This window comes from Dendrobates tinctorius, unplaced genomic scaffold, assembly GCF_039654945.1.
Source record: "Dendrobates tinctorius isolate UK_male_01 unplaced genomic scaffold, ASM3965494v1 ptg000062l, whole genome shotgun sequence".
NCBI lineage: Eukaryota > Metazoa > Chordata > Amphibia > Anura > Dendrobatidae > Dendrobates > Dendrobates tinctorius.
In genome coordinates this window covers 14837781-14861889 of record NW_027361730.1, presented here as the reverse complement: position 1 = coordinate 14861889, position 24109 = coordinate 14837781, and the positions used below count along the sequence as shown (strand labels likewise).

Here is a 24109-nt window from a genome sequence, read left to right as displayed (position 1 = left end):
TATGCAAAAAGAGTTTAGGAGTGATAAGGCTAGAATTTTTTTGTTTGTCATTTAAACTCATTGATGGTGATGTGCGTCAGGGCTCTTTATATCACTGAAAGCAATTGCAGATACCTGTGCAAATTAGTTTGGCAGGTGTGTCCAAATAAAGGCAAGACTACTTAAGAAGGCTGTTCCACATTATTAAGCAGCCTACATTTTTTGCCAAAATGGGAAAGAAAAAGAATGTCAGCTGCTGAGAAGCAACAAATTATGGAGTATTTAGGTCAAGGCATGACTACAATCAACATTTACTTTAGAATTTTCCTACTTTTGAAACTATCTTTTGCGCAAAAAAAGCACACGCATGGAAAACGCTAGAAAATGCATATAAACTCTGCGTTTTATGGCTTAATGCGCACGATGAGGCAACAAAAAAGCAGCGTTTATAAGCATTTGAATGCGTTTTAGTTATGCGTTTGATGTGCGCAAGACACGCAGCGCAAAAAACCGCTAGTGTGAAATTAGCCTTACATTTTTATTTATGGACATAGCAAAAAGTGCCCTAATTTCACAGAATGTCCTGGGATTTCTAGAAGCTTGGCAGCACAGATCATAGTGTACTGCTTTTTGTTTCTGTCTGTGACAGAAGTTCCATGCTGCTTTGGGGGTTGAGATGAGCAAATTTGTTCGGATTTTAGCCCTGAATCTGATTTTGACATATTCGGGCCATATTCGAACACTATTCGTGCCGAATGCATGTCATGATCGGTTCCAAACATATTCGTTAATTTCTACTCCCATTCACTCTAATGATCGGCGAATATTGCAAAAACAATATTCGTTTCCGATCATATTCTGAACCGAATCTGAAAAAATTTGCTCATCTCTGGTTTTAAGGCCTCCTTTAGCTCCTGATTCCCTTTCTGGCTGCACAGGTTGCATCAATGATATGTCTGTTCGAGCTTTTCCTGCGTAAAAACAGTGCAACAATTTTTATTTACTATTTTTTCCTTATTCATTTTAGTCAGGAGTATGCAACTGTATAAACATTTATTGTAGTGGGAGTTTACCACTAAGTGTAACATGTCAATTCACAAACACATTACTATATCTAAATATATTCACTGCCCTATTCAGAGTACTTCAGTTCAGACAAAAATCATTTTAAGAAGGAATAGTTTATTCATAAATTAGCCTCTGCTTTATCTGTAATGCATAACTTAATATAAGTAAAATAGTTGTTAGAAAAATTAGTCAAATTTCATACCTTCATAAGCTCATTTCTTTGAAACATTTTATTAGAAAAACTGATATTAACCCCTTCACCCCCAAGGGTGGTTTGCACATTCATGACCGGGCCAATTTTTACAATTCTGACCACTGTACCTTTATGAGGTCATAACTCTGGAACGCTTCCCTGGATCCCGGTGATTCTGACATTGTTTTCTCGTGACATATTGTACTTCATGTTAGTGGTAAAATTTCATTCAAATAACTTGCGTTTATTTGTGAGAAAAACGGAAATTTGGCGAAAATTTTGAAAATTTCGCAATTTTCCAACTTTGAATTTTTATGACCTTAAATCACAGAGATACGGCACACAAAAAACTTGACAACTAACATTTCCCACATGTTTACTTTACATCAGCACAATTTTGGAACCAAAGTTTTTTTGTTTTTTTTGTTAGGAAGTTATAAGGGTTAAAAGTTGACCAGCGATTTCTCATTTTTACAACACCATTTTATTTTTAGGACCACATCACATTTGAAGCCACTTTGAGGGGTCTATATGATAGAAAATACCCAAAAGTGACACCATTCTAAAAACTGCACCCCTTAAGGTGCTCAAAACCACATTCAAGAAGTTTATTAACACTTTAGGTGCGTCACAGGAATTTTTTTGAATATTTAAAAAAAAAAAAATGAACATCTAACTTTTTTTCATAAAAAAAAAAAAATACTTCAGGTTCAATTTTTATTTTACCAAGGGTAACAGGAGAAATTGGACTGCAAAAGTTATTGTGCAATTTGTCCTGAGTACGCTGATACCTGACATGTGGGGGGGAACGACTGTTTCGGCGCATGGCAGAGCTCAGAATGGAAGGAGCGCCGTTTGACTTTTTCAATGCAAAATTGGCTGGAATTCAGATTGGACGCCATGTCACGTTTGGAGAGTCCCTGATGTCCCTAATCAGTGGAAACCCCCTACAAGTGACCCCATTTTGGAAACTAGACCCCCCCAAGGAACTTATCTAGATATGTGGTGAGAACTTTGAACCCACAAGGGCTTTACAGAAGTTTATAACGTACAGCGGTACAATTAAAAAATCATATTTTTTCCACAAAAATGATCTTTTCACCCCAATTTTTATTTTCCCAAGGGTAACAGGACCCTACAAAGTTATTGTGCAATTTGTCCTGAGTACGCTGATACCCCATATGTGAGGGTAAACCACTATTTGGGCGCATGGCAGAGCTCGGAAGGGAAGCAGCGCCATTTGACGTTTTTGGCTGGAATTGAGATCGGACACCATGTCGCGTTTGGAAAACCCCTGATGTACCAAAACAGTGGAAACCCCCCACAAATGACACCATTTTGGAAACTAGACCCCCCTAAGGAACTTATCTAGATGTGTGGTGAGAACTTTGAACCCCCATGGGCTTCACAGACGTTTATAACATAAAGCCGTACAATTAAAAAATCATATTTTTTCCACAAAAATGATCTTTTCACCCTCAATTCTTATTTTTCCAAGGGTAACAGGACCCTAAGGCTATGTGCCCACGTAGCGTTTTAAAACGCTCACTAAAAACCGGACTCCTTCCCAGAAATCGCACGGAAAAAACGCGCAATTTCACCGCCATTATGATCGTGATTTTGCCGCGATTTTCGCGTGCGATATTCAAGCACTTTCCAAGCGATTTGAATCATCGCTTGGAAAGTGATTGACAGGTTGGTCACACTCGTCAAACAGTGTTTGACGAGTGTGACCAGGTTTTTACTATTGAGGCCGCCTATGCGGCATCAATAGTAAAAGATAGAATGCTAAAAAAAAATCAGGGTATATTTACCTACCGGCGTCCCGCGCTGCCATCCCGGGCCTCAGCCTTCCCAGTAATGCCTTGCGAGACCTGTGATGACGTAGTCTCGCGTTGCTATAGCGATCTCGCGAGACCACGTCATTGCAGGGCCTTGCCGCAAGGCATTACTGGGAACGCTTAGGCCGGGAATGCAGCGCGGGACGCCGGAAGGTAAATATACCCCGATTTTTTTTTTTTTTTTTTTTTTTTTTTTTTTTTTTTTTTTTTTCAGGGGTATGGTACCCAGGGCCTGGAGGACAGTCTCCTCTCCTCCACACCGTGGGTACCAACCGCACATGAGACGCTTAACTTCCCGCATGGTGGGCATAGCCACATGCGGGAAGTAAGCGATTCTCATGCATTCCTATGGGTGCGGAATCGCGGCAATTCTTTGCGATTCTGCACAAAAGAATGAGCATGCTGCGTTTTTTTCCGCCGCGGAAATAAGCGCAGCATTAGCACAGCATGTGCGGAATGCCATAGGAATGCATGGGGGGCATTCTGTACACTATTTTTAAACGTTTTTGCGCCAAAAATCGCGGCAAAAACGCTTAAATCGCTACGTGGGCACACAGCCTAAAAGTTATTGGCAATTTGTCCTGAGTACGCTGATACCCCACATGTGGGGGTAAACCACTATTTGGGCGCATGGCAGAGCTCGGAAGGGAAGCAGCGCCATTTGACGTTTTTGTCTGGAATTGAGATCGGACACCATGTCGCGATTGGAAAACCCCTGATGTACCTAAACAGTGGAACCCCCCCACAAATGACACCATTTTGTAAACTAGACCCCCCAAGGAACTTATCTAGATGTGTGGTGAGCACTTTGAACCCCCCAGTGCTTCACAGAAGTTTATGTGAAAGGGCATGAAAATAAAAAAATCGTATTTTTTCCACAAACATAATCAATTAGTCCCCAATTTTTTTATTTTCCCAAGGGTAACAGGAGAAATTGGACCCCAAAAGTTGTTGTCCAATTTGTCCTGAGTACGCTGACACCCCATATGTGGGAGAAAACTACTGTATGGACACACGTCGGGGCTCGGAAGGGAAGCAGTGACGTTTTGGAATGCAGACTTTGATGGAATGGTCTGCGGGTGTCATGTGCGGTTGGAGAGCCCCTGATGTACCTAAACTATTGAAACTCCCCACAAGTGACCCCATTTTGGACACTAGACCCCCCCCACGGAACTTATCTATATGTGTGGTGAGCACTTTGAACCCCCAAGTGCTTCACAGAAGTTTATAACACTCGGACGTGAAAATAAAAAAATCATTTTTTTCTACAAAAATGATATTTTTGCCCCCAATTTTTTATTTTCCTAAGGGTAACATGAGAAATTGGACCCCAAAAATTGTTTTGCAATTTGTCCTGAGTAGGCTGATACCCTACATGTGGGGGTAAAACACTGTTTGAGCGCATGGCAGAGCTTGGAAGGGAAGGAGCACCATTTGACTTTTTCAACTCCGAATTGTCTGGAATTGAGATCAGACGCCATGTTGCATTTGGAGAGCCCCTGATGTGCCCAAACAGTGGAAACCCCCAATTCTAAATCCAACCCGAACCCCAACACACCCCTAACCCTAATCTCAGCCCTAACCCTAATGGAAAAATGGAGTGATAACGGGGGGTTTGATTTACTATTTATGGCGGTTTTTATGTTTGGCAGCTGTCGCACGCTAAAAGACGCTTTTTATTGTAAAAATAGTTTTTGCATCACCACATATTGAGAGCTATAATTTTTCCGTATTTTGACACACCGAGTCATGTGAGGTCTTATTTTTTGCGGGACGAGTTGACGTTTTTATTGGTACCATTTTCGGGCACGTGACATTTTTTGATCGCTTTTTATTCCGGTTTTTGAGACGCAGAATGAACAAAAACCAGCGTTTCATGAATTTCTTTTGGGGGGTGCGTTTACACCGTTCCGCGTGCGGTAAAATTGATAAAGCGGCTTTATTCTTTGGGTCAGTACAGTTACAGCGATACCTCATTTAGGTCTTTTATGTTTTGTCGGTTTTATGCAATGAAGACTATTTTATATAAAAAAAAATAATTATTTTTGCATCGCTTTATTCTGCGAGCTATAACTTTTTTTTATTTTTTCGCTGATGATGCTGTGTGGCGGCTCGTTTTTTGCGGGACAAGATGACGTTTTCAGCGGTACCATGGATATTTATATGCGTCTTTTTGATCGCGCGTTATTACACTTTTTGTTTGGCGGTATGATAATAAATTATTTTTTGTTTCGTTTTTTATTTTTTAAGGGGTTCGCTAAAGGGGTTAACTAATGGGACAGTTTTATAGGGTGGGTCGTTACGGACGCGGCGATACCTAATGTGTACTTTTATTATTTTTTTTGTTTGATTTCCAAAAAATGGATTTATTGGGGGAATATTTTTTTTTTTCTAATTTATTTGGCTATTTATTTATTTTTTTTATTATTTTAACACATTTTTTTTATTAACTTTATTAAATAGTCCCAGGTGGGACATCACTGTCCTGTGACAGATCGCTGAACTGTCACATCACAGATCACTGTGACAGATCAGAGATCTGTCACAGGCAGTGCAGAAGGCTTCCTCATGCCTGCGCTTTGCAGGCACTGAGGAAGCCAGCTTCCTGCAGGCCCCCGAAGGCCCCCGTCGCCATCTTGGATTCGGGGGCCTGCAGGAAAGGAGCCCCCCGCAGCAGCGCTGCACATTGCGCTGCCGTGGGGGGCTCAGGGAAGCACGGAGGGAGCCCCCTCCCTGCCGATGCTTCACTTTAACCCCCGGTGTGCAAGGGGTTAACGTGTCAGGGGCGGTCCGTGACCGCCCCTGACACATTGTGCCGGGTGTCAGCTGTGATAGTCAGCTGACACCCGGCCGCGATCAGCGGCGCTCACCACGTGGGCGCCGCTGATCGCAGTAGACGTACTATCCCGTCCATGGGCATAGGGGCCCAGGTCCCATGGACGGGATAGTACGTCGGATGGCAGGAAGGGGTTAAATAATATTGCAATAAAAAAACAATGTGGGAGTTACAAAACAAGTCATCTTTGGTTCTAGAAGTATGGTGGAATATGTGTTAGGATTGGCGGAATGCACCAAATAAGAAATTATAATAAGGTGCGTTCACAACTCGGGTCCACCTTGCGGTAATGGAAAAACCGCAGCTAGCACAATGGCGGAGCAAAGCTGCAAAAAAACATGTTAAGCACACGGAGTTAAAAGTCATTCAGTGTGCACAGAGCGCAAAGTAACAAGCTCTGCTACACCACAGAGCGGTACTATGAAACAAAGCAAAAAGGACGATACCCTGTTAGACTGCACAGTCGTATAGAAAAATACTAATTGGGGTCCCTATAACTTAACCCCCCAGGGAAGACTAAGCTGGTGGTTGACCCTGCTCTGACACACGGTTGTGCTTCAGCACACGCACCTGAGGACTTCCGGCGCAGATGTTAAGTTCAAGCGGGAGTTCCCACCATACACTGCCTGTCCAGACAAAACACTCGCAGTGCTATAAGCGGCACACGTGCACACAGGGTAGTATAGTAGCCACCAACACACCAAACACACGTGATTCTAGTGCATTGGCGTATGTTCCTGAGGACCTTTTATACACAAGGACCAATTTGAAGCTGCCACATCAGAAGAGTACCTGATATCCAAGCACCAGTGGTAAGGCACCATATATCATGGACATGCTCAGTAGGGTGAAATATGGACTTAAGCTCCAGAACACAGCGCTGCACGTGTAAACTAGTAGTCACCATAGGCTTAGCTTGAGGGCCAGCAGTAACTACACATGCAGCACAAGCCTGGGAAAGGCGCTAGGACCGAAGTCTGTGCTGAGCAGTCATCACAGCAGCCAAGCCTGAATGGGAGTTGGGCAAAGCATGCTGCGCTCGCGCTAATGGAGATTGCAATGCGCACACACGAAATATGGACAAGAACTAAGGAAATTACCTGAAATATTGCGTACAGCGGCCAAGAAGGGAAGGAGAAAAAAGATCGCCCATTGGACTGGACTCAACTAATTCACATACAGTGTGAAAACGAGGTGACAGATTCCCTTTAAGGCCCCAGACAGACCTTTGCGCTCAGTGTTAGGGGGCGTGGCCAAGATGAAGCCAATGCGCGTGGGAAACCAGTCAGTCGTGGCGGGAACGTGCAGTGCGCAGGACAATGTCAGTGCTCCTATCTCAGGGAATTGTGCCAGAGCAAGCCCAAGTCTGAGCGGCCTCAGTGTCACTACCAGAGATCGGTACTTACACCGCTGACATCATTGACGCCTCTGACCCTGAGTCAAAGGGCCCGCGGTAGCAACTTTGACACTCGCCCTTACCAGCAGGAAAGCGGGGTGATCTGCTGTGAACGTGTCCTGACAAACTCGCTAGCCACCGCCATGTAGCGTCATCCTCTGCCTGGGAAAAAGAATTTCCTCTCTCCGTCCCTTCATCCTCCGGACCCAGGACCCTCCCAGGGACCACGAGGAATCTATGCCAGGATCCAGGACACCATCTTCACCAGGACTACACCAAACCCCTTACGCGCCACAGCCTTGGTGCCAACGGTTGCACCCAGGACTTCAACTTCTGAAGTTGCTGTTTTTTTATTAATATTTATTTATATAGCGCCATTGATTCCATGGTGCTGTACATGAGAAGGGGTTACATACAAATTACAGATATCACTTACAGTAAGCAAACTAACAATCACAGACTGACATAGAGGGGAGAGAGGACCCTGCCCTTTTGGACTTACATTCTACAGGATGGTGGGGAAGGAGACAGTAGGTTAGGGGGTTGCAGCAGCTCCAGTGATGGCGAGGCGGTAGCTCCAGTAGTGGTGAGGGGGCAGCAGGGATCATTGCAGGCTGTAGGCTTTCCTGAAGAGATGGGTTTTCAGGTTCCGTCTGAATGATCCAGGTGTGGTTCATAGCCGGACATGTTGGGGAAAAGAATTTCAGAGGATGGGGGCTATCCGGGAGAAGTATTGGAGGCAATTGGGTGAGGAGTGAATAAGTGTGGAGGAGAGAAGGAGTTCTTGGGAGGATCAGAGATAACGTGAGGAAGATATCGGGAGATCAGTTCAGAGATATATGGAGGAGGCAGGTTAAAGATGGCCTTGTAGGTGAGTATTAGTAATTTGAATTGGATACATTGAGGGAATGGGAGCCAGTGAAGAGATTTGCAGAGGGGAGAAGCAGAGGAGTAACGAGGAGAGAGATGAATTAGTCGGGCAGCAGAGTTAAGGATGGACTGGAGAAGTGCGAGAGTGTTAGCAGGGAGGCCACAGAAAGGATGTTGCAATAGTCGAGACAGGAGATGATGAGGGCATGCACAAGCATTTTAGTAGAGTGAGGGTTGAGGAAGGGACGGATTCTGGAAATATTTTTGAGCTGGAGGTGGCAGGAGGTGGAGAGAGCTTGGATGTGCAGTTTGAAGGACAGAGCAGAGTCAAGGGTTATTCCGAGGTAGCGGACCTCTGGTACGGGTGAAAGCGTGATGACGTCAATTGTTATAGATAGGTCAGGTAAGGAAGATCTGTGAGATGGGGGGAAGATGATCAGTTCAGATTTGTTCACATTCAGTTTGAGGAAGCGGGAGGAGAAGGAGGATATGGCTGATAGACACTCCGGGATTTCGGAGAGCAGAGAGGTGATGTCTGCGCCAGAGAGGTAGATCTGAGTATCATCGGCATAAAGGTGGTACTGGAATCCATGGGACTATATGAGTTGCCCCAGGCCAAGTGTAAAAATTGAGAAGAGTAGGGGTCCTAGAACAGAGCCTTGGCAGACTCCAACAGAAAGAGTGTGGGATGAGGAGGTAGTGTGGGAGTGGGAGACGCTGAATATGCGGTTGGAGAGGTATGAGGAGATCCAGGATAGGGCAAGGTCTTTGATGCCAAAGGAAGAGAGGATCTGTAGTAGGAGGCAGTGGCCAACCGTGACGAAGGCAGAGGACAGGTCTAGAAGGAGGAGTATAGAGTATTGTCCACTTGATTTGGCTGTAAGTAGGTCGTTAGTAATTTTGGTCAGGGCTGTCTCAGTGGAGTGATGAGGGCGGAAACCAGATTGTAGATTATCAAAGAGCATGTTAGATGAGAGATGGGAGGAAAGTTCAGCGTGGACATGCTGCTCCAGGAGTTTGGAAGCAGCGATATTGGGCGATAGCTGGACATAGCGGTAGGGTCGAGGGTTGGCTTTTTGAGAATAGGCGTGATTGTAGCATGTTTGAAAGCAGAAGGGAAGGTAATGGAAGCGATAGGTTGTAGAGGTTGGTTAGAGATGGGATAAGAGTGGTGGTGAGGTTGGGGAGAAGATGGGATGGGGTCAAGTGCACAAGTGGTGAAGTGTCATTTGGAGAGAAGGTGGGCAAGCTCCCCTTCAGTGATGTTGGATAAGGATGTTATGGGGTTTGGGCATTGGTCTGGTATACAAAGGGGTTGTGGTGGTTGAATAATAAAGACTTGGCCATGTTTGGTCTATCTTGTTTTTGAAGTGCATGGCGAAGTCCTCAGCAGAGATTAGGGAAGTTGGAGGGGGTAGTGGTGGGCGGAGGAGGGAGTTAAAAGTATTGAACAACTGTTTAGGGTTGTGGGATAAGGAAGATAAAAGGGATGTAAAGTAGGCCTGCTTAGCAGAGGTGAGAGCTGATTTGAATGCAAGTGTTGCTTGTTTGAGTGCAGTGAAGTCGTCTCGGGAATGCGCTTTCTTCCAGCGCCATTGAGCAATTCTGGATGCTTGCCGAAGCTTTTTAGTGGCGTTATTGTGCCAGGGTTGTCTATTGACTCGTCGCACTCTGTTATGCATGACAGGGGTGACCGAGTCGATGGCTGATGCAAGAGTGGCATTGTAGAAACTAGTGGCAGTGTCTGTGTCATGGAGTGAGGATATGGAGGACAGTGGTAGGATAGAGTCGGAGTGTGTGTGTCTAGATGTGCAAGATTTCTGCGGGGGTGCGCATGTTGCTGGACATGGGTGACAGGTGAGGAGGACAAGGATGAGAAAGTGAGTAGATGATGGTCAGATAGAGGGGAGGTTGTGAAGTTAGATAGGGAGCAGAGGTGGGTGAAGACCAGGTCTAATATGTGTCCATCTGTGTGGGTGGCTGAGAAGGACCACTGAGTAAGTCCAAAGGAAGTAAGGGACAGCAGTTTGGAAGCTGTTGACTGGTGGGTGTCAATGGGGATGTTTAAGTCACCCATGATGATGGTGGGAATATCAGCAGAGAGGAAGTGAAGGAGCCAGGTAGAGAATTGGTCAATAAAGGCAGTGGTCGGGCCCAGAGGTCGGTATATGATGGCCAATTGGAGGTTGGAGGGAGAGTAGATGCGGACAGAGTGGACTTCAAAAGAGGGGAGGATTAGGGAGGGAAGAGGTGGGATTGGGTTGAAGGTGCAGTTGGAAGAAAGGAGAAGGCCCACTCCTCCACCATGTCTGTTGCCAGGGCGAGGAGTGTGGCTGAAGTGCAGGCCACCATAGCATAGTGCAGCAGGGGAGGCAGTGTCAGAGGGTGTCAGCCATGTTTCAGTGAGGCCAAGGAAGGAAAAATTGTGAGAGGTAAAGAGTAGAGATGAGCGACTTTGCCTTTTTTCGGGTCGAGTCGGGTTTCATGAAACCCGACTTTCTCAAAAGTCGGGTCGAACGAAATCGGCCAATTATCGTGAAGAGTCGAAGGCCGACTAAAACAAGAAACCCAATGCAAGTCAATGGGGAAGCGAAGTCGGCAGGGAGTGGAGGACATTAAACACACCTACAGTGCCCATTTGAATGGCAAAAACATCAATTTTTATTACTGAAGAAATTCTCCAATAGCTCCAAAAATGGACAGTATATTACTCCATACAGTATTATGGGTACTGCATAGTGCGCTATACAGAGTAATGAGGCCCATATATTTCTCCATACAGAATCACTGGTCCCATATAATGTTTGAAACAGTAGATGATGAGCTCCACATAATGCTACAGTATATGTTGGTCCCCATGGATGAAGCTCCACTGTCTTATGGGCCCAAATAATGCTCCATATATAATGGGCCCCATTTCTAATGCTCCAGTGTATAATGGGCCCTGTAAATACTGCTCCAGTGTCTGATGTCCACCTTTGGAATGCTCCAGTGTATGGTGGGCCCCATATATCATTCTCCAGAGTATAGTGCTCCCCAAAAATTGCTGTCCCAACATTGAAAACAATTAAAGTCTCCTCGCTAGGGAATCCCTGTACTAGTCTGGACTTCTCGTCGTCCCCATCTTCCATCTCCCTGCACTTGGCTGTTTAGGCAAAGGGCGTACAGATGTGATGTCATTGCGCTCTCTGATCAGAATATCACTGTCAGGACACGCGGAAGACGTCATGGCGGTGGAGAAGGGAGAGGTAAGTATTTCAGCTTTGCAAGTGCTGTGATCCAGAGCAAGCAGGGGGGGCCCACTCGTTGGCGATGGCACTGGCACAGAGCCCCTCATAGTACGGCGGTGTGTGGCTGACAGTGGGTGGTGGGTGGGCCCTCCCACCGGCAGACACTTTTGCGTACTATGAGGGGCCCTGTGCAAGTGCCGTCGCCCATGAGTATGCCCCCACCTGCTCAAGGAACCTGCCCTTTCATCTGCACCTTCCTCTTTGTCACCTTGTAGGGTGGTATAGTATGCGGGAAGGGGAACCTGAGTTTCCTCGGGGTCAGATTCTGGCTGTGTAGAGTGTGAGGGGAATGTAGTGGTCTGGGTCAATGTACCAGCAGAATCATCTAGCAGTGGCTGGGCATCAGTGCACTTGTGGCGTCCTCAGGAGTACGGTCGCCACAGTGGCATTACCTTCCTCCTAGGGAGTGTGATGTCATGCTTGGGAGCAACGAAGGATCTCTCTAGCAGTTCAACCAACACACAACACATTTCCCACTCCAGGCCAGCAGGGAGACCTCTGAACCTGACTGCTGAGGAGCTGCTCTCTGTGGTCGGGAGGAGGTAAGTTAGGGCACTCTGTGCAGAGAAGGGGAAGAATGTGCACGTGAGAAGGGGAGCTGGAGGATGAGCAGAGTTAAGGCTCACTCCTAGCTGGAGCGTATGGTCCGGATTCCGGTCTCCGAGTTTGTAGGGAAACTGACGTTCCTGCAGCAGAAACCGGAGGAAGTAGCAGCTGTAATGCTCTGTACCCAACTAAGGCTCGGAGGCCCCAGCATCGACGTATGAGAGCCAGAAGGAAAAGGCTACGGCTGCCTGCCATACGAGAAAGTTCCAAAAGAGTCAACAGAGGGAACTTCATTGAAATCAGCACTGCGAGTACCTCAGATAATCGCTAGAATGGAGGCCACACTACCTATCTGCAGAGAGAGAATTCAAAATTGGCTTCCAGGCTGACCAGTGCCTTCTCCATCTGTACTCTGGGTCCTGGACGGCACTTACCAAGTACAGGTAAAGGATCTGCACGACTGTGTCTGTCATCTTTCTCCTGCGCCTGGCGTCATGCATCATTCACCTATAAACGTAATTCACCCCTTTGCATAGACGCCCAGGGCCACGGAACGGGTCACCACCACCGTGACACATCCCTGTGAGACACCGGCCTGGTACCGATTAACCCCACTGCCCTGGCTGGCCACCCACACGCCATGTCTGATTCATCTTGGACTTGGGAATTCATGATTTGACTTGATAACCCAGGCATGGCATGACAGAGCTACATGGACTAATGTGAAGTGTGGCCTGCTGCATCATTCACTTTTGGTGGGGGTGAAGGACACAAGGAAAGGGGTTCTTCCTGACCAGGAGACAGCACTTGACGACTCAGTGCTTGCATTTTTTGAAACTTCAGAAGAGGAGGGCATATTTGCTGGAGTCTGTTTCGGCAATGTAAGCCAAAACCAGTTCCTCATGCTCCGCCTTTAAAAGCAGTTAACCTACTCCCAGAAAAGTAACTACAATTAACATTGTTTAACGCATGCGTTTTCAAACGTAGGCGTGCGCATATCCATGCGCACGCCTGCGTTCCCATAGACTGTAATGCGTCATTTTGGCGCATTCCGTGCGCAAGCGTGCGCATGCGTTTTTTTGATGCCGTTGGACGGACCCAAAAATGCAACAGGTTGCGTCGGGCGAGCCTAGGCGCACACTGTAAAAAAAAAAAAACGCATGTGCACGAAAACGCATACGAACGCGTGCAAACGCAAGACCATGCGCCCCCCATGTTAAAGGGGAGCATGACGCATGTGCATGGACGCGCACGAAGCGCTGTGCAAAAAAATGCTAATGTGAAATCAGCCTTATTTGTCTTTTTACCCTCAAAATTATTTCCTTTTTTGTCAATGGAATTGTACAGCTCAATAGTGACATTTAGGCTAAGTGACCACGTTGCAGAAACTGCGGAAATGTCCGCATTTCCGTAACTCCCTGCCGCGGGTAAAACGCATGTGGAATTCACATGCGTTTTCCCGCTAAACACAAGCATTTTGCAAGCGTTTTTAGCTTGCACAATGCTTGCGCTTTCCAAGCGATTTGACACATTGCTTGGAAAAGTGACCGACAGGTTGGTCACACTTGTGAAGCATAGTGCTTGACAAGTGTAACCAACTTTTTACTATTGATGCTGCCTATGCAGCATCAATAGTAAAAGATAGAATGTTAAAAATAATTAAAAAAAAATAAAAATATATGGTTATTCGCACCTTCTGACGGCCCCCGATCTCCTCAGTGGCGCTCCCGGTACGTTCCGTTCCCAGGGATGCATTGCGCGAAGGACCTTTGTGACGTCACGCTCGTGAGACGGCAATGTCATCTCAGGTGATTCACGCAATGCATCCCTGGGAACGCAAGATGCTGGCAGCGTGGTGGGAAGGCTCCGGGGGCTGTGAGAAGGTGAGTATATCATCATTTTTTATTTTAATTCTAGTTTTTACAGGGTTATGGTACCCAGGGCATGGAGGAGAGTCTCCTCTCCTCCAGACTCTGGGTACCATCCCCACATGAAGCGCTCACTTTACCCATGGTGGGCATAGCCACATGCGAAAAGTGAGAGTTTCAATGCAATCCTATGGCGACGGAATCACCGCGATTCCGCAGAAATAATTAACATGCTGCGGATTTTACCGCTATGTGATTCTGCAGCGGGAAAATCCGCAGCATTGGCACAGCATTGCAGAATCCCATAGGATTTGTTTTTTAAGCGCTTCCGCTGCGGCAAAAACGCTTAAGAAACGCAACATGGGCACACAGCCTAAAGGGAACCTGATAGCTTGATATATGCTGCAGAATCCACGGACAACGTGTATCAGACTGTGGCTGTATGATTCCAGATATATACAGTATATTTGGAGAGGTGCAGTGTTTCAGTGAAAAACGTAGTTTAGTAGCTGCCGTCGACCAAGCTACACGGGAGACTAGTCGGACAGGCGAATTCTCTCTATCTGCTGTCAGTGAATGACAGGTCTTTTCCTGCATGCGTTTCTAAGGAAAGAACTGTCACTACACGACAGCAGTTGGTTAGAAGCCGCTAGGTACCCATCTGTCCGACCAGTCTCCTGTGTGGCTCAGTCAGCGGCGATTACTAAACTGTTTTTCTCTGAAATGAGAAACAAACTGAAATAATTTTGAGGGTGCATTAGTGTTAACACCCTCTTATAATTAGGGATGTGATTGTGTTCAGTTGTTAGATTCCCCTTAAATATGGGAAAATGATTCTTCTTGGTATGATTGGTTACGTGACATAAACCTGGCATTTTAACAAGGATGTGTAGACTTTTTATATACACTGTATACCATGCAGTATAATATTGTTTGTGGTCTCCCTCTGGATAGAAAAGCAGAGTATGAAGCAATGTAAAAAAAAAAAAAAAAAAAAAAACCCCTGACAGAGGCCATGAAGGACATAAAGGATTTATTATTTTTTTCTTCCTTCCAGCAAATGTAGCTATATAATATTGTATATTTCACATAACTGTGATGGAAGCTTTTCTCCACATATGTAAATGGATGTTACAGACGCTGTGACTTTATTTATATTTGACCTAGAATTGAAGGATCATTATTTTTGCACTGCTAAGGAGTATGTAATATTTTTATAGTTTACTATTTTGACTAAATACAATTAAAATATAAAAAATGGTTATTTTGTATGATGTTTTTTTCTATTGAGCTGTATTTCATTTTTTAGCCACTCTAAAGGGCTTGAAGCTGTGATCTTTTCTTCGCTTGAGATACTTACCGTAGTATTCCATAGTACTAGTCCCGTTAGTGATATCTGACAGGCAATCTAATAGGCCATGCTTGCGAGAACAAGCCACAGCGTACTATTGTGGAGCAGGACTGAATTGGGTTCATTATTGCATTCAAATGCGTTAATAAAGCATCTTGAAACCCAGCGTCATTAGGTATACAATAATTTTACAGTAAAAACGTACACGAAATATGGATTTATAAGGAGATGTTGAACAGGATGATCTATAGGTGTGTGGGAAAGGATTCAGTATAACTTGTATCTTATTCACTGAAATCCCTGGTGTTGTATGTATACGAGTCCAGTGGGAGGTCCAACTCAGTGATTGACAGATGTCTCTGCATGCAGAGATATACAAGGAAGACTGTTAATCACTAAATAGGACCACCCACTGGACTAAAGCACCAGGAATTTCAATGAATACGATGCTGAAGTTTTGCTGAAAAATTTCACCCAAAAATATATATAATTCTAACCAGGTCCTCCTGTTCTATAACATCCTGCCTGCAGTTCAGCAGATAAGATGCCATTTTCAACATGACAGATTCCCTTTAACCCCTTCATGACCTATGACATATCGGCAGGGCTGTGGTGTTGGAGTCAGAGTCGGTGACCATTTTGGTGGAGTCGGTATAAAATGGACTGAGTCGGTGTCCTAAAATATATAATAGATTGAGTACAGTAGTACAATGCAGAATGGGCTGTAAATTGTTGCAGAAGAATTTGGGAAAGTTCTGAAATGTCCTATAAATGTCTGTTCTATTCCTAGTCTAAGGATCTCGACTTCTAGTTTACCTGAATCTGTGCTGCACTTTATGTACATACTCAGTAGTGAGGCAGTGTTCTGGAGTTGGAGTCATGGAGTCAGAAGTCAGGGAAATTGAGGTGTCGAAGTCAAAGGTTTGGCTTACCGACTCCACAGCCCTGAGTATAGGTAAGTCACAGGTCGTCTGCCGCTCTTTGATGCGGGCTCAGGAGCTGAGCCTGCATGTTTTCAGGCATATGACAGCTGATCTGATCACCTGTCATGTGCCCCTAACAGCCCCGGGTGTAATCGCGAGCCACCTGCGACTGTTACCATGATAAATGCCGCTGTCAACCTCTGACAGCGGCATTTATCATACCCACACCGGAAGTGCGGCACTAGCTCCACCCATCAGTGCCCCTGTCACATGACTGCGGGGCGCTGATGGGTTGACATGACAACCCAGAGTCTGCAGGAGAGACCTGAGCTCATCATTGTGTTCATAGCAGATGAGCATTTATGCTAATAAAAAATAAGCCCTCACCAAGCCCTATTTCCAAAAAAATGGAGATGCTACGGGTCTAGAAAATTGTAGCCATTTTTTAATTAATTTATTTTTTTTACAAATTTTAGATTTATTTTTTTTACACCATTTAAATAAAAAGAACCTGTACACATATTTGGTATCTGCGAACTCGCAATGACATGGAAAATCATAATGGTAGGTCAGTTTTAGCATTAAGTGAACATAGTGGAAAAAAAAAACAATTGTGAAATTACACTTTTTTGCAATTTCACAGCACTTGGAATTTTTTCTGTGTTTTACAGTACACTATATGGTAAAATCAATGGTGTCGTTCAAAGGAACAACTCGTCCTGCAAAAAAACAAGCCATATTAACGGAAAAATAAAAAAAATGATGGCTCTGGAAAGAATGGGAGTAAAAAGCAAAAACACAAAAATGGGAAATCCCAAGGTGGTGAAGGGGTTAATGATATTTGTGTTCTATTGCTATTGTTAAACGAAAAAAGTGGTTTGGTACCGTGTTGGCCAGTAGAAAAAAATATATAAAGTGCTCTCAGTGAGAGAAACAAAATAGGAATCTTAAAAGGTATCATACCCACAAGATTCCTATTTTGTTTCTCTCACTGAGAGCACTTTATATATTGCTATTGTAGACGTGACGGCAGCAGATAGTTGCCTTCCAGACACACAAATTTTGAGGATAGAGAGGAAGCTCTTGTTGAACATATAAAGATTCAGTTATAACTGCAATATGAAACAAGAGAAGGAGAGGGATTTGTTGGGATATTTAACCCCTTAACTCCCGGCACTTTTTTTTTTTTTCGTTTTTCGCTCCCCTTCTTCCCAGGGCCATAACTTTTTTACTTTTCCATCAATATGGCCATGTGAGGGCTTATTTTTTGCGGGACGAGTTGTAGTTTTGAACGACATAATTGTTTTCAGCATGTCATGTACTCGAAAATGGGAAAAAAATTCCAACTGTTGTGAAATTGCAAAAAAAAGTGCAATCCCACTCTTGTTTTTTGCTTGGGTTTTTTGCTAGGTTCACTAAATGCTAAAACTGACCTGCCATTATGATTCTCCAGGTCATTACGAGTTCATAGACACCAAACATGTCTAGGTTCTTTTTTTACCTAAGTGGTGAAAAAAAATTCCAAAGTTTGCTTTAAAAAAAAAAATAAATAAATTGCGCCATTTTCCAAGACCCATAGCGTCTCCATTTTTCATGATCACGGGTTGGGTGAGGGATTATTTTTTGCACGCCGAGCTGATGTTTTTAAGGATGCCATTTAGGTGCAGATATGATCTTTTGATCGCCCATTATTGCATTTTAATGTAATGTCGCGGTGACCAAAAAATAAAACTTAATTCTTGAATTTAGATTTTTTTTTTTTTTTTTTTTTCCCGCTACGCTGTTTATCAATCGGGTTAATCCTTCTTTTTTATTGATAGATCGGGCGATTCTGAACGCAGCAATACCTAATGTGTATGTGTGATTTTTTTTTTTTTTTTTTTTTTTTTTTTTTTTGTTTTATTTTGAATGGGGCAAGTTGCTTGGCCTAGTTTCCATCTTAAACATGTGGCTTTTTGGCCACAATTCTTACATGAAGACAACTTCTGACCCATTTTACTTTGCATCAGCCCATTTTCCTTTTTTGTAATTTTTAAAATGAAAAAAAAAAGAAAAGCTTATACACTTTTTTTGCCTAAAATACAAAGGAAATGTGTAATCTTTAACTTTAGGCATTTTAGAGATCATTTCAGCTTCAACTTGCTTAACTGTTCACAGTAACAGTAATTTTGACCAGGGGTGCCACTGTATAAGCCAGAGAGCAACGTTAGACAGCATAGACGACCTGGTTAAACACCTGGTGCAAGCCCAGCAGCAGCAGCTCCAGCAACAACTACAGCACCAACAGCTGGCAAAATAGGAAACAAATAAGCTGCTTATGCAACAGCTCCAGCAGCAACAGCACAGGCAATGGCAGCAGCAGATTGAATTACCTGCAGAGGCGGTGCAAGGCACAGTGTTAGCTCCGACTTCAAGGTTAGCTGATGATTTTTCTATCCGGAAGGCAGTGAAGAGAGCCTTATAGAAAATGATCCCAGGAGACAACAGAGACCTTTTTAACCGTTTTTGAAAGTCGCCAAAAGGGAGAAACTTCCAACAGAGCAGTGGGCAAAAGTCCTGACACCACACATAACGGGGGAGCCACAAAAGGCCTACTATGATTTACACTTACAGGATACTCACAAGCGTGGGGACCCTTGACGTTGGGTTGCAAGCTTGCATATCTTGGCCAAAATATCGACCAATGCCTCACATATTTATATGTATTTTGTGCACTTTATTTTTCAGGGTGCAGCCACACCCAGCACTTTTAGTCTTGTATACAGGGGTGTTCACATGGGATGCATGTAGAGAGTGCTGGCCAGCCCGCCTAATCGAATAGTAGGGGAGTGACTAATAAGCTGAGAACCAGACACTATGCATACCTGCATGTGAACAGCGCCCTATACAGGCCTCTATTGTGCAAATGTATACAAAGCAGTCAGCCCATCTATGAATGGCTAGATGGTGAGTGTCTGTCTATTTAGTATTTTGCACCTGTGTATTGCAACATCTTTGCTATATGGGCTGGCTGCATCTTGTAGTTCATTTGATCAAAGACCTGGACAGGTAAGCGGTGCTGCCCTTCTGTATTTTTGAATTTTTGGAGGATTTTTTGCCCTCTTTTGTGGCTTTGCTATTAGTTTAGACTTACAGAATGCCAAAGAATATGCAAAATCTAAAACGGAAATTTTGGTGTGCTTGGGAGTGACAATGTCTCTCAGGGTCCACCACTGGGCTGCACCAAAAGTGTTTGATCTGCTGCACCAAAAGTGGTTGCAGCCGGTGTCCACTACCCCAGTGCTGATGGTAGAGCGATTTGTAATTGACTGGTTTGTACATTCCCTTCCAAGCCCGATTCAGACTTGAAATGTCCTGGGAGATCCCTGGAATGCCGATGATTTGGTTGAACTGGTCAAAAGGCATCAGAGAGGCAGAGGCAAAAAAGGGGTTAGGGCGACCAAAGTCAAAGAGACAACGATGTCCCATTTTATTCCAACTAAAGGAATTCCTATTGCTGAACAAACCGCAGAATTAATTGTCAAAGAGATATTTAGGCTGCATGGAATTTCTGACAAATTATTGATAGAGGTGTTCAGTTTACATCAAGATTTTGGAAAAGCTTCTGTACAGCTTTAGGAGTCACTGTCAATTTGTCTACAGCCATCCACCCACAATCCAATGGCAAGACTGAAAGAACTAACCAAACTCTTGAACAATACCTGCGCTGTTTTATTTCTTACCTACAGGATGACTGGATGGACTATTTACCAACTGCAGAATTTGCCTGTAATGATTCCAAACACAGTTCTACATCCCAAAGTCCATTTTTTGCTATCAATGGCTTACATTCAGTATTTATTCCTATTCCATTTAATACTTCAGTTCCTGCTGTTACAGACAGAGCTAGGCTACTTTCACATTAGCGGTTTTTAACACAGCACTTTGTGCGCAATAGAAACGCATGCAAAAACCGCATCATGGAGAAATGCATTTTTTTTTTTTCCACTTTTTTTGCGTGTTTTTTTCCGGCGCATCCACATTCTCATAGAATATAGTTGGAGATGCGTTTTTTCCGCAAAATTAATGAAAATGCTGCGTTTTTTCCGTGCACAAAAATTGCAGAATGCATTATAAGAATGGGATGCTTAATGTATGCATTTTTAAGCGTTTTTGCATGGAAAAACGCACAAAAAACACGCAAAAACCGCTTACGTGAGCACACAGCCTAAAACTTCTGAAAATTCACCCTGTGTTCCATGTATCTTTGCTTAAACCATTCAGTGAGAACCTGTTTCCAGGAAGAACTTGGCCACCTCCTCCACCAGAAAAAAATCCATGGTGAAGAAGAGTACATTAAGGATGAAATTCTGGACTATAGAAGATTTAGAGAAAGATTACAGTATTTGATGGAATGGAGGGGTTACAGACGAGAAGATAACATCCATGCATCAAGGCTTACAAGTGCCTTTCATCAGAAACATCCAGAGAAGCCAGAGCCTGAGATATTCTGAGGCCATCCTGGGAAGAGGGAAGTATTATCAGGACTCAAACCCAGCAGATATTGTGCACCAGGCAGCAGCTCTTCTCTCTGAGCTATTCAGCTTGCTAGACAGTTCCTTGCTAACCCAGATACTGGTACCTGTATTGTTTCAGATTGTCTCCACCCTGACTTCCTGATTGGCTCCACCCTGTAATCTCCTGATTGAACACGCTACGTAAATCTGGTGTTGCACTTCCTTCCTTGCCAGATTTTTAAGCTCCCAGCCGTGTGGTTTTTTTTTTTTTTTATCAGATAAATTTTTATTGTATAACAAAGTACAAAACAACAAGCATAGTCAATCTGTCAAAAATAGGCAAGTTATAAATTTTACAATATAGTTCCCCTTCCCACTGTAAAGCAAATATACAACTATTTAAATAAAAGTACAGAGTAATGCAGCATAGATCTTCTGAGGTCAGCACCTCTCCACCCAGGGATTCCATATTGTTTCAAAGGTACCAGCCCTTTTCCTTTTAGCGTATATACTCTTTTCTATACCCACAGACTGTCTACAGAACTCCCGCATTGTCGGTGGCTCTTCACTTATCCTACATCTGGCGATCAGTTTTCTCGCAATCTATATATATAATTGCCTTAAATTGTCCGTCATCCACTTCCGTCTGGATGTCCCCGAATCCCACAATCCACTGCGCCGCCCCGGAAGTACGCTGACCGCCATTTTGAAGCACCCAAGTGATGCTGCTCAGATCTAGGACGCAGCAGCGATCCCGAACGTCGCTGCGATCTCGACCGCCGCTCGATTCCAGGCCGCCGCTGCGATCCCAACCGTCGCTGGGATCCCAGCTGCCGCTCGGATCCAGGCCGCCGCTGCGATCCCGAAGCCGCTGCGATCCCAGCTGCTGCTAGGATCCAGGCTGCCGCTGCGATCCCGAACGTCGCTGCGATCCCGACCGCCGCTTGGATCCCAGCTGCCGCTCGGATCCAGGCTGCAGCTGCGATCACGAGGCTGTGAAAGGGGAGTAAGGAGGAGGTATAATGAGAGGGGTGTAAAGAAGGGGGGTATAATGAGAGGGTGTAATGAGGGGGGAGTAATGAGAGGGATGCCGCCGTCGGACCCCTGCCAGGACCCACCGCTTGACTAGACGCGCCGGATCCCGCCGCTGCCTGCCCACCCACCTCCGTGCAGTCACAGCCAGCAGGAAAGACCGCGGCTTGAGGACTGTGCTGGAGATTGTGTGCGGACACCCTCTGGTGGCGCCGCACACCATCTCCAGCACAGGCCGCAAAACACCGTCTTTCCTGCCGGCTGTGAGAGGGGTGTAACGAGAGGGTGTACTAAGGGGGGGAGTAATGAGAGGGAGGCCGCCGCCGGACCCCCGCCAGGACCCACTACTTGACTAAACGCACCGGATCCCGCCGCTGCCTGCCCACCCACCTCCGTGCAGTCACAGCCGGCAGTAAAGACCGCAGCTTGAGGCCTGTGCTGGAGATTGAGTGCGGCCACCCTTTGGTGGCGCCGCACACTATCTCCAGCACAGGCTGCAAAACACCGTCTTTCCTGCCGGTTGTGACTGCACGGAAGTGGGTGGGCCGCCACCCCCAGCGCCACAAAGCTGCCCGCATCGTGATGTTACTGCCCTCCCGATGCGATAGGGCACACCTAGTATATAATAATCTAGCTATTGCCAGTTTAGTTTATGGCAATTCAATACCCTGATCTCTTCTACATATCCCAAGATACATACCACAGGATCCCTCTCAATTCTACAGTTATATACGCTTCCAACTGCGGCTGCCATCTCCACCCAAAACGTATTTAGTTTTGGACATTGCCATAGCATGTGAACAATCCCAGTCCCTTCGGTCCGACACATCTGGCATTCAGAGGTCTGTCTCAATCTGGCCTTGTACAGCCTGTCCGGAGTCCCATACGCTCTATGGAGCACATATAAACTGAGAGAGTCTGGCCGGTTCGTTCACTGATAGCTTATGTACATATTCCATTATTACTTCCCATTTATCTTCCTCTATATCACCCTCCTCTTTCTCCCATTTCTCTTTTGCTTTAATTGGATATCTTTGTAGGAAGGCAAAAAGTAGGTCCCTGTATATATCTGATACAACACCTCTCCTCCCCCCTTTTGCACAGACATAATTTACCAGAATATCCGCCTGAACCCTCATATTAACCGTTTTACTCTGAGTCCTGTAAGCATGGTGAAATTGCCTATACTGAAACCTACAGACCTCAGGCAGTCCATAAACCTCCTGTAGTTTCTCAAAGGGTAACAACTCCTGCCCGTTCCTGTACCTGGCCAATGTAACATATTTCCAAACCCTTCCAAATTTTAAAGTCCCCCATTTTAATAAACTCCGGTAAATTATAATTTTGCCATATTGGAGAGAAGTCAGTTAGATATTCCACCCCCCCTAATCTTCTTAATTTCCTCCCACATCCTATGAATCAGTAAACAAGTGGGGTAGACCCATCCAAACTTCCTAAAGCATCCCGCTTCCAGGCCCTGGTTCAGTGGGCTCCGATCTAGAACATGGGCTAAAACCCTTTGCGTTGAGCCCATATCATCAATTTCTCTCCAGCCCCTTATATGTTGACCCTGCACAGCTAAATAGTAAATCCAAGGTTTCGGAAGTGCCAAACCCCCCTCATCCTTAGGTCTCTGCAAAATTTCCAGTCGAAGCCTTGCCTGCTTTTTCCCCCAAACCAGATCTCTGAAGATAGAACTAATGGTGCGGAACCCCCTTTTAGGTATCCAAACAGGGGCATTATGTAGCACATATAGTAGCTGGGGCATCAAAATCATCTTAATCAAATTGATTCTCCCCACCATTGAGATGTGCAACCTGCTCCATGTCCCTGAGCTCCCAGCCTTTAATCAAGCTCTCTTTTCACCTGCTGCTTTATTCAAGATTATACAGTGCGAAAAATGAGTATTTGATCCCTTGCTGATTTTGTAAATTTCTCCACTGACAAAGACATGAACAGTCTAAACTTTAAGGGTAGGTTAATTTTAACATTGAGAGATAGAATTTCAAAAATAAAATCCTGAAAATCACATAGTATAAATTATATAAATTTATTTGTATTTTGCAGTGAGAAATAGCATTTGATCCCTCTGGCAAACAAGACTTAATACTTGGTGGCAAAACCCAGCTCAGCAGTCAGACTTTTTTTGTAGTTGATGATGAGGTTTGCGAACATGTCAGGAGGAATTTTGGTCAGCTTTTCTTTGCAGATCTCTAAATCATTAAGATTTTGATGCTGTCGCTTGGCAACGCAAACCTTCAACTCCCTCCATAAGTTTTCTATGGGATTAAGGTCTAGAGCAGAGGTTCTCAAACTACGGCCCGCGGGCCACATGTAGCCCGCCGGGGACTTTTATCCGGCCGACATTGAACGTCATTGCAGTTCAATGCCGGCGGGCCCTGTAATCGCGAGCGGGACGA

At 44.9% G+C, this 24109-nt stretch overlaps 1 protein-coding gene and 1 long non-coding RNA gene across 7 annotated transcripts in view; one reads left to right on the top strand and one right to left on the bottom strand.

Moving 5' to 3' along the window:
- LOC141092940 (uncharacterized) overlaps positions 1–20660 on the top strand; it is a 38214-nt gene extending 17554 nt beyond the window's left edge. The window contains exon 4 of the long non-coding RNA XR_012232964.1: positions 20425–20660. This is a non-coding gene — a long non-coding RNA (uncharacterized lncRNA). The remainder of the gene's footprint in view (positions 1–20424) is intronic.
- Positions 1–24109, bottom strand: part of SHANK3 (SH3 and multiple ankyrin repeat domains 3) — a 609395-nt gene that overhangs the window by 235617 nt on the left and 349669 nt on the right. The gene's annotated exons all lie outside the window — the stretch shown is intronic.